We start from the raw sequence: 11,074 nt of genomic DNA on the forward strand, positions 1-11,074 counted from the left end.
AGTGGTGAAAGTTAAAACTAGGGCACATAAATTTTGTACATATTTCTTTCGCATATGTCTAGCATCATTTCTTTCATATGTTAGGGGTGTTTAATCTATAAGGGCTAATTTTTAGTTCCTCCATTTTATTTCATTTTAATCTCTAAATTGTTAATACGGAAACTAAAACTCTTCCGTATTTAGCAATTTAAGGACTAAAATCAATGAAATAGAGTAATTAAAAATTAGTCATATATAAACCAAACACTCCTTTAGACTGCCTTCTTCGTGGTCGTGAATATGCATAATGAATTATGGCGTTACGCATATTTAGGCTACCTCTAGTGGCACTATGCGCGTGAATACATTTTTTAGACTGTTTTAGGAAGAGAAAGTGTTGCGCAAAAAGACCAGCACATCGCGGAAACGGTCACGCATCCTTTCAGTAGATATTGTGCTGAGGACAGTTGTGCCCTAAGAGCAGTAGCATTTTTGCGTGACCGCATGCGCAATCTGCTGGACGCGTGAATAGTGTGATTTTGTTACTCATTTTGTGCATCCGCGGTCGCATCCGTGACCTACTAGAAACAGCCTTAGTAGCGGTTTCCAGCAGATCACGCATACGTTCGTGCATCACGAATATCGAGATTACGGTTCTGACAGCAAAAAGCAACTGTGTAACGCTAGCATAGTATATATTTCGCACGACCGCTTGCACCTCGCGAATGTGCGTGGCGTCGAGGGAGGTCGTGCATTTTGCACGACCACATGTGTGAGCTGCTAGACGCGTGTATAATGTGATTTGATTGCGCATTTTGTGTATTCTGTATATTCGAAATTGTATGCTCGAGATGTTGGAGATAGTAGGGGAAAAGAATTCTTGTAAACATCTACATATAAAACTAATTAGGTTTTCTCTATATTCTTATATATTCTTCCTCCATATCTGTCAAAATTATCTCCTCTATATATTATTTCTCTCTAACATCATTCCATGTTACTCTATATCTCGTTCTCTCATTCTCTATACTTCAAACACTTATATTAGGGATATAATTTGCTGTAGATTTTTGTATTTATATATATTTAAAGTATAAAAATAGATAGAGAAAATAAGTGAGATTCTATATATAGAGAGGAATGAGAAGTGTCCACTATACTTTAGGAATTTTTAGAGCCCCATCGCTCCTAGCTTATAGCCTCGACGCTATTTTTATGAGAATTGTTTTGGTAAAACCCGTCCAAAATCAATATGAACATATTAATTGAATAAGTCGTCGTATAAATATATTATTTTTAAAATTCTAAACTTTATGAACTCTTTCGTCTCCTTTTGTATGTAATCTTACGATATTCATATATTTTAGATCTAAATTCCCATGAAAGCTCAAAAAAGCTAAACCAAACAATCCTTATGGCGTGGTTGTACGTATCTTCTTGCAGAGCTGTCAAGTAGTGGAGTGAGAAATGAGAAGTGGCATGTGAAGAGGAGAGAAGGGGACGGGGACAGACACGGAACCAGAAGTTTTTAGAAACTCGGGCGATTCTTATTACACAAAAATATTTAACTAGCAAACTCATGGTGTTCTTCATCGATATAAATGATATTTTGATTTGCGCTTCACGTCTTCACGGATGATCCCGGCCAGCCGCTCGGATTGGCCAGGTGGTGGCACCAGCACTATGGGTGGACCTGCAAGAAAAGTCTAAGATGTTGCCAGTATACCTTTATAGTCTTAGAATATTAATAACTCCATCGAATAGTTCTTTTTACACGACTATTGTTGTAGGCGGTATGCCTGTCGCATGTGAAAATATATTAGCAGTTTATTTTTTTTAGAAGGCTGTGATTTATATTTTAATCCATATCAATCTCATAATCATTATAATGATTTATTTTCAAAATTTTCCTTTATACAAGTATAAGAGTCTGATTAAATCACTATGTGACACATACTCATATTATTGGTACCTCATACTGTTAGAAATATAGGCATTTTCCGTACCATTTTAATTCCATAAATTAACATTATGATGATGACATATAATAGATAATCAAACATAGAAAACATGATCTCAAAAATATCCATAACAATATGGATCATAAGAACACAAAGCATATGAAGCATGTAAATCATATAAATAAAATAAGTATATAAACATGGTTCATGGATTATTGCGGAACAACTGTAAATAAACAGATAACAATATAAACAGGATGACTGTAAAATTAAGACAGACAGATATAACATATTATAATACGATAGAACAAAGCTACATATGACATATATAATATGCAGAATATAAAACTGTAATGAACTGAATTGATCATACCCTCCCATGCGCTCCGAGGATCCTGATCCTTGTCCAACTTCTCTTGTCATCCGATCGAGATGAAGACGCCAAGAATCAGCGATGAAGACAACGACAGGCGTTGGGCAGTCACGTAGACGCTCCCCAAAAACCTAATTGTCGATCCCCCGTGCAAGGTCTCGAACGGCACCGGCTTCGGAGGCACCTGCCCTCTCGCTTCTCTGTGCGCGCAGATTCACGAGATGGAAATACCCTCACTCGGCGGCTAGACTGTGATTCTGAAAGTGTTCTCGCGTGTACCGAGTGACAAGGGTGCTCCTCTATTTAACCTCTCGCAGAGGGAAGCTGAAGGAGAAAGGTCGCCGAGTCACGCCAAGAGTCGGCCAGCTCTAGCCGAGTTATGCCATGAGTCGGCCATCTCTCGCCGAGTCACGCCAAGAGTCGGCCAGCTCTAGCCGAGTTATGCCATGAGTCGGCCATCTCTCGCCGAGTCACGCCATGAGTCGGCAGCTGAAGGAGAAGGGTCACTCGGCTGGCTGACGAAGAGACAGGGTCACTCGGCAGATGAAGAGACAGAGTCACTCGGCTGACGTACGCGGTTAGTGAGTGCTAAAAATTAACACAACCACACCACGCCCGCTCGCCTGCCTGCCTGCCTGCCTGCCTCGCCTCGCCACGCCACGCCCGGCCCGGCCCGGCCTGGGCGGCGGCGGCGGCGACGCGCGCGCGCGTGTGGCACACCTTTGTCCATTTCTTGACTTCTCAAGTTAAGTGGAATAAATCCCACCATATAAGTCAAGGCAAAAGACCCTTGGACTTCCAATGTGGTACTATTGGTATTCTCCACCATTACACACCATAGAGTTTATTCAATAAATGGGCCAAGCCCATAAAAGATCCAACAATCCCCACCAAACTCTAGGGTTTGTAATGATGAAGTATCAGAATCACAATCCTTTGCTATACCAGTGTTTCGATGGAGACTGTTAAGTTGAACATCCATCTAGAATAAGAGTTTCACTCATTCACAACTGAACAATGGACTATGCCTTGAATTGACAGTTTTGTGCGAAATAAGATTCACTCAAATCCTTTGCTGATACTAGGCTGCAAAAAGGTATTCCCGCTGTTTAGAAGCATATAAGTCACACTTCAGTGCCTTTCATGAGTATTTAGGGATTACCCAAGTCCCATAGACTGTGACTAGCAGTCTGACTCATATAGGTGTATTCCTCAGAAGATGTTCTATAGGACAACATCTCATCTTTATAAGACTCTTGGAATACATTAAGGTAAAAACCATCCTGCCTTACAGATAGGAAAGATGTGCATCAGAAATGAGTTAAAGAAGGGATCTTTCCTCACAATCTACTCCTAGCTTGTTTCTCCACTCTACTTCACGGGATCTCCGATCACATAGAGCAGGTTACCACTAGAGTAGATCTCACATGGATCTCATACCCATTTCCCTCGATGCACTTTCTATCACATTGCGTGATAGACCCTTAGTGAATTGATCTGCCAGATTATTTGATGTGTGGACATAATCCACAGTTATAACTCCGGAGTTTTTCAACTTTCTGACAGATTTCAATCTCCTCTTAACATGCCTTGTAGACTTCATGTTATTCCTAGAACTGTTAACCTTTGTAATCACCGTTTGGTTGTCACAGTTCATGGAAATAGCCGGTATCGGTTTTTCAACTACCGGTAAGTCCAATAGGAAATCACGAAGCCACTCGGCCTCAGCCCCAGCAGTGTCTAATGCTGCGAGTTCTGCTTCCATTGTAGACTTCGTTAAGATAGTCTGCTTGCAAGACTTCCAGGAAACAGCGCCACCTCCAAACAGAAACACATATCCGCTTGTGGCATAAAGCTCATCAGCATCAGAAATCCAGTTGGCATCACAATAGCCTTCCAGCACTTTTGGGTTTCCGGTATAATGAATACCGTATGTCATAGTACCTTTCAAATACCGCAACACTCTCTCAAGAGCACGCCAGTAATCATCTCCTGGTTTCGACACAAACCGACTTAGCTTACTCACAGCATAAGAGATGTCTGGCCTTGTTGCACTTGCAAGGTACATGAGCAAGCCAATGATCTGGGAGTATGTCAATTGATCCCTTGCTATTCTCCGATTCTTTCTTAATAGCACACTGGGGTCATAAGGTGTTGGAGCAGGATCACAGTCACTAAAACCAAAGCGACTCAATACCTTTTCCACATAATGGGATTGTAACAAAGTTACCCCACCATCAGCTTCTCTAACAAGCTTGATGTTTAGAATGACATCAGCCTCTCCCAAATCTTTCATCTCGAAATTGCTCGATAGAAGATTTTTAACTTCCTCAATCACATTGAGATTTGATCCAAAGATCAAAATGTCATCAACATAAAGGCACAGCATAACAGACTCACCCCCACCATACTGATAGTATACACACGTGTCAGATTCATTTACAACAAAGCCAGCTGCTGTAAGAGTATTATCAAACTTTTCATGCCATTGCTTAGGTGCTTGTTTTAGGCCATACAATGATTTTATCAACCTGCACACCTTGTTCTCTTGACCATCCGCAATAAACCCTTCTGGCTGATCCATATAGATCTCCTCATCCAACTCTCCATTTAGGAAAGTTGTCTTAACATCCATCTGATGAATGATAAGACCATAAGAGGCTGCCACGGCTATTAATGTGCGAATTGTAGTCAATCGAGCCACTGGTGAGTAGGTATCAAAGAAATCTTCACCCTCTTTTTGGGTATATCCTTTGGCCACAAGCCTTGCCTTGTACCTCTCGATTGTACCATCAGGCCTAAGCTTTTTCTTGAAGATCCATTTGCAACCTATAGGTTGACAACCATAAGGACGGTCAACGACCTCCCAAGTTCCATTAGACATAATAGATTCCATCTCACTCCTTACTGCTTCCTTCCATAAGTCAGCATCAGGAGAGGAATATGCCTCACTAATGGTAGTTGGTGTGTCTTCCACAAGGTACACTATAAAGTCATTACCAAAGGATTTTGCAACCCTCTGTCTCTTGCTCTTTCGAGTGACTATAGTGTTATCCTCCTCAGGGATGTGCACGTGAGAATCCTCAGCATGATCTATAGGAATCGACAGTTCGTGCTCATGGGGAATTATAGTCTCATGACTTGTATCACTAGGTGTATTCTTCATGGGAAACTCATTCTCAAAAAATGTTGCGTCTCTTGATTCCATGATAGTATCAACATACATATCAGGCACATCAGATTTTATAATTAAGAACCTATACCCAGTGCTGTGAAGAGAGTACCCAAGGAATATACAGTCAACAGTTTTAGGCCCAAGTTTACGCTTTTTGTTGATTGGCACATTCACTTTAGCCAAGCAACCCCAAGTGCGCAAATACGAGAGATTTACTCTTCTCTTTTCCCACTCCTCAAATGGAGTGATCTCTGTGTTCTTTGTTGGAACTCTATTCAGGACATGACATGCTGTCAAAATCGCCTCACCCCACCATGCCTTGGATAATCCCTCTGTACTCAACATGGCATTCACCAAATCTGTTAGAGTGCGGTTTTTCCTTTCAGCAATCCCATTGGATTGTGGTGAGAATGGCGGTGTCCTCTCATGAATAATACCATGTTCCACGTAGAACTCACCGAACACATTAGAGAAATATTCTCCACCTCGGTCGGACCTTAAACGTTTTATTTTCCTCTCAAGTTGGTTCTCAACTTCAGCTTTATAGGCCTTAAAATAATTGAACGCTTCATCTTTTGTTTTTAAGAGATACTGAAAGGGAAATGTGCCCTTGGGCCATTTCTAAGTATTTTGGTGATTGAGTGCCAACACAAGTGCTTAAATGTGAATTCATGATTATGGATGGACAAAGTGCAAAACAAGAGCAAAGGTATGTTTCTAAGTCTTAGCACATTGGTTTTGTGTACTAATATACTTGTCTAAGTATTAGAAACAGAAAGAAGAAGAAAAGAGAAGAGTTGGCTGTATACAGCCAGAAGGCTGTTTCGGTCTGGGGCACCGGACTGTCCGGTGGTGCACCGGACAGTGTCCGGTGCGCCAGGCTGCCTCGAGCGAAGTGGCCGCTCTCAGGAATTCACCGACGGCGTACGGCTAAAATTCACCGGACTGTCCGGTGTGCACCGGACTGTCCGGTGAGCCAACGGTCGGCCGCGCGATCTGCGCGCGACACGTGGCCGAGCCAACGGTCGGAAGGGGGCACCGGACTGTCCGGTGTGCACCGGACATGTCCGGTGCGCCAACGGCTCCCAGATCTGCAACGGTCGACTGCGCCATTTTTGGAAGGAAATCGGGCACCGGACAGTGTCCGGTGTGCACCGGACTGTCCGGTGCGCCCGATGACAGAAGGCAAGAATGGTCTTCTAGATTTGCTCTCAACGGCTCCTAGCTGCCTTGGGGCTATAAAAGGGACCCCTAGGCGCATGAAGGAGGACACCAAGCAACCTTAGAGCATTCTTGATCATCCACACTCAGTCTTTGCGCATTCGTTTGTCATTCTCAGTGATTCGAGCTCCGTTCTAGTGAGAACTTTGAGATAATCTTTTGAGCTCGATTCTTGGCCGTGTGTGTGCACATTTTGCTGTGGATTTGTGTGTGTTGCTAATCCCTCCCTTACTCCGTATTTCTTTGTGAATCTCAAGTGTAAGGGCGAGAGGCTCCAAGTTGTGGAGATTCCTCGCAAACGGGATATTGAAAGGCAAAGCAAAACACCGTGGTATTCAAGTTGGTCTTTGGACCACTTGAGAGGGGTTGATTGCAATCCTCGTCCGTTGGGACGCCACAACGTGGAGTAGGCAAGCGTTGGTCTTGGCCGAACCACGGGATAAACCACTGTGTCATCTCTGTGTTTGATCTCTTGTGGTATTGTATTTTGTTGAGACTCATCTCTAGCCACTTGGTGATTATTGTGCTAACACTTAACAAGTTTTTGTGGATATAAGTTTAAGTTTCACATGATCACCTATTCACCCCCCCCTCTAGGTGCTCTCAATTGGTATCAGAGCTGTTCTCTTCAAGAAAGGGACTAACCGCCCGAAGAGATGGATCCTAAGGGGAAGGGAATCGTGATCAACGACAAGGAGAAGGAGTCCTTCGTCAACGAGCCAAGGGATGACAAGTCCAACGACTCGGGCTCGGGCCACAGACGCAAAGATGGGAAGAAGAAGAAGACAAGACGCATCAAGGAGATCGTCTACTACGACAGCGATGAGTCTACTTCCTCCCAAAAGGACGACGACCACAACGACTACGAGAGAAAGAAACCGGTCAATTCGAACTTTTCTTTTGATTACTCTCGTATTCCTCAAAGTACTAATGCTCATTTACTATCTATTCCACTTGGTAAACCTCCTCATTTTGATGGAGAGGACTACGGATTTTGGACTCACAAAATGCGTAGTCACTTGTTCTCTCTCCATCCTAGCATATGGGAGATTGTAGAGAGTGGAATGCACTTTGATAGTACGGATAGTCCCATGTTTATTAATGAACAGATTCATAAAAATGCACAAGCTACTACTGTGTTGCTAGCCTCTTTGTGCAGGGACGAGTACCATAAGGTGAGCGGCTTGGACAATGCCAAGCAGATCTGGGACACCCTCAAGATCTCTCATGAGGGGAATGATGTCACCCTGCTCACCAAGATGGAGTTGGTGGAGGGCGAGCTTGGACGATTCGCAATGATAAGGGGCGAGGAGCCAACACAAACATACAACCGGCTCAAGACCCTTATCAACAAAATAAGGAGCTACGGAAGCACGCGATGGACGGACCACGACGTCGTCCGCCTAATGCTAAGGTCCTTTACCGTTCTTGATCCTCATTTGGTGAACAACATTCGTGAAAATCCTAGGTACACCAAGATGTCGCCCGAAGAAGTTCTTGGGAAGTTCGTAAGCGGGCGAATGATGATCAAGGAGGCAAGATACGTGGACGACGCGTTGAACGGTCCTATTCATGAGCCTCAACCCATTGCTCTCAAGGCAACGAGGAGCAAGGAGGCGCTACCAAGCAAGGTGGCGCAAGTTGAGGCGGCCGGGCTAAATAATGAGGAGATGGCCCTCATCATTAAGCGCTTCAAGACGGCGCTTAAAGGTCGCAAGGGACAGCCAAGCAAGACCAAGACAAAGGAGAAACGCTCGTGCTTCAAATGTGGTAAGATTGGTCATTTCATTGCTAACTGTCCCGATAATGAAAGTGACCAGGAAAAGGGGAACAAAAGGTAGAAGAAGAAGCATTACAAGAAGGCCAAGGGCGAGGCACATATCGGAAAGGAGTGGGATTCGGATTGCTCCTCCTCCGACTCCGACAATGAAGGACTCGCCGCCACCGCCTTCAACAAGTCATCTCTCTTCCCCAACGAGCATCACACTTGCCTCATGGCAAGGGAGAAGAAAGTAAGCACTCATGATACTAGTACTTATACTTCAAGTGAGGATGAGTCTAGTGATGATGATGAGATAGATTACTCATGCTTATTCAAGGGATTAGATAGATCTAAAATTAATAAGATTAATGAGTTGATTGATGCTTTGAATGACAAGAATAGATTACTAGAAAAACAAGAGGATCTTTTATATGAGGAGCATGATAAATTTGTTAGTGCACAAAATTCTCTTGCTCTAGAAATTAAAAGGAATGAAATGCTCTCTAGTGAATTATCTACTTGTCATGAAACCATTTCTACTTTACAAGGTGTTAACAATGATTTAAATGCTAAATTAGAAGTAGCAAATAAATCTAATTCTTGTGTAGAACATGTTATAATTTGTACTAGGTGTAAGAATTTTGATATTGATGCATGTAGTGAACACCTAGTTTCAATTTCGAGATTAAATGATGAAGTTGCTAGTCTTAATGCCCAACTTAAGACTAGCAAAAATGATTTCGATAAGCTAAAATTTGCAAGGGATGCCTACACGATTGGTAGACACCCCTCAATTAAGGATGGACTTGGCTACAAGAGGAAAGCCAAGGACTTAACAAGCCATAAGGCTCCCATCCCCGCCAAGGAGAAAGAGAAGGCCCCTATGGCAAGTGGTACTAAAAGGAACCATGCTTTTATGTACCATGATAGGAGACAAACTAGAAATGCTTATAGGAGTTGTAATGCTTATGATGATTTTGATTCTCATGACATGTTTGCTTCTAGTTCTTCCTACGTGCATGATAGAAATGTTGGTAGGAGAAATGTTGTTCATAATATGCCTAGGAGAAATGTTGTTAATGTTCCTAGGAAAGTTAATGAACCCTCTACAACATATCATGCTTTGAATGCTTCCTTTGCAATTTATAGAAAGGATAAAAAGGTGATTGCTAGAAAATTAGGGGCAAAATGCAAGGGAGATAAAACTTGCATTTGGGTCCCTAAGGATATTTGTGCTAACCTTGTAGGACCCAACATGAGTTGGGTACCTAAGACCCAAGCCTAAATTTGCCTTGCAGGTTTATGCATCCGGGGGTTCAAGCTGGATTATCGACAGCGGATGCACAAACCATATGACGGGGGAGAAGAAGATGTTCACCTCCTACGTCAAGAATAAGGATTCCCAAGATTCAATTATATTCGGTGATGGGAATCAAGGCAAGGTAAAAGGGTTAGGTAAAATTGCAATTTCCAATGAGCACTCTATCTCTAATGTGTTTTTAGTTGAGTCTCTTGGTTACAATTTGCTATCTTTTAGTCAACTATGCAAGATGGGATATAACTGTCTATTTACAAATGTAGATGTGTCTGTCTTTAGAAGAAGTGATGGTTCACTAGCTTTTAAGGGTGTATTAGACGGCAAACTTTATTTAGTTGATTTTGCAAAAGAAGAGACCGGTCTAGATGCATGCTTAATTGCTAAGACTAGCATGGGCTGGCTGTGGCATCGCCGCTTAGCACATGTAGGGATGAAGAACCTTCACAAGCTTCTAAAGGGAGAACACGTGATAGGTTTGACTAACGTGCAATTCGAAAAAGATAGACCTTGTGCAGCTTGTCAAGCAGGTAAACAAGTGGGAGGAGTGCATCACAGCAAGAATGTGATGACCACATCAAGACCCCTGGAGCTGCTGCATATGGACCTCTTCGGACCCGTCGCCTATCTGAGTATAGGAGGAAGTAAGTATGGTCTAGTTATTGTTGATGACTTTTCCCGCTTCACTTGGGTGTTCTTTTTGCAGGATAAGTCTGAAACCCAAGGGACCCTCAAGCGCTTCCTCAGGAGAGCTCAAAATGAGTTTGAGCTCAAGGTGAAGAAGATAAGGAGCGACAACGGGTCCGAGTTCAAGAACCTTCAAGTGGAGGAGTTCCTTGAGGAGGAAGGGATCAAGCACGAGTTCTCCGCTCCCTACACACCACAACAAAATGGTGTGGTAGAGAGGAAGAACAGGACGCTAATCGATATGGCAAGGACGATGCTTGGAGAATACAAGACCCCCGAGTGTTTTTGGTCGGAAGCCGTGAACACGGCTTGCCACGCCATCAACAGGGTCTACCTTCATCGCCTCCTCAAGAAGACTTCGTATGAGCTGCTAACCGGTAACAAACCCAATGTATCTTACTTTCGTGTATTTGGGAGCAAGTGCTACATTCTAGTGAAGAAGGGTAGAAATTCTAAATTTGCTCCCAAAGCTGTAGAAGGGTTTTTGTTAGGTTATGACTCAAATACAAAGGCGTATAGAGTCTTCAACAAATCATCAGGTTTGGTTGAAGTCTCTAGCGACGTTGTATTTGATGAGACTAATGGCTCTCCAAGAGAGCAA

This window comes from Zea mays, chromosome 1 (assembly GCF_902167145.1).
Source record: "Zea mays cultivar B73 chromosome 1, Zm-B73-REFERENCE-NAM-5.0, whole genome shotgun sequence".
NCBI classification, from domain to species: Eukaryota; Viridiplantae; Streptophyta; class Magnoliopsida; order Poales; family Poaceae; genus Zea; species Zea mays.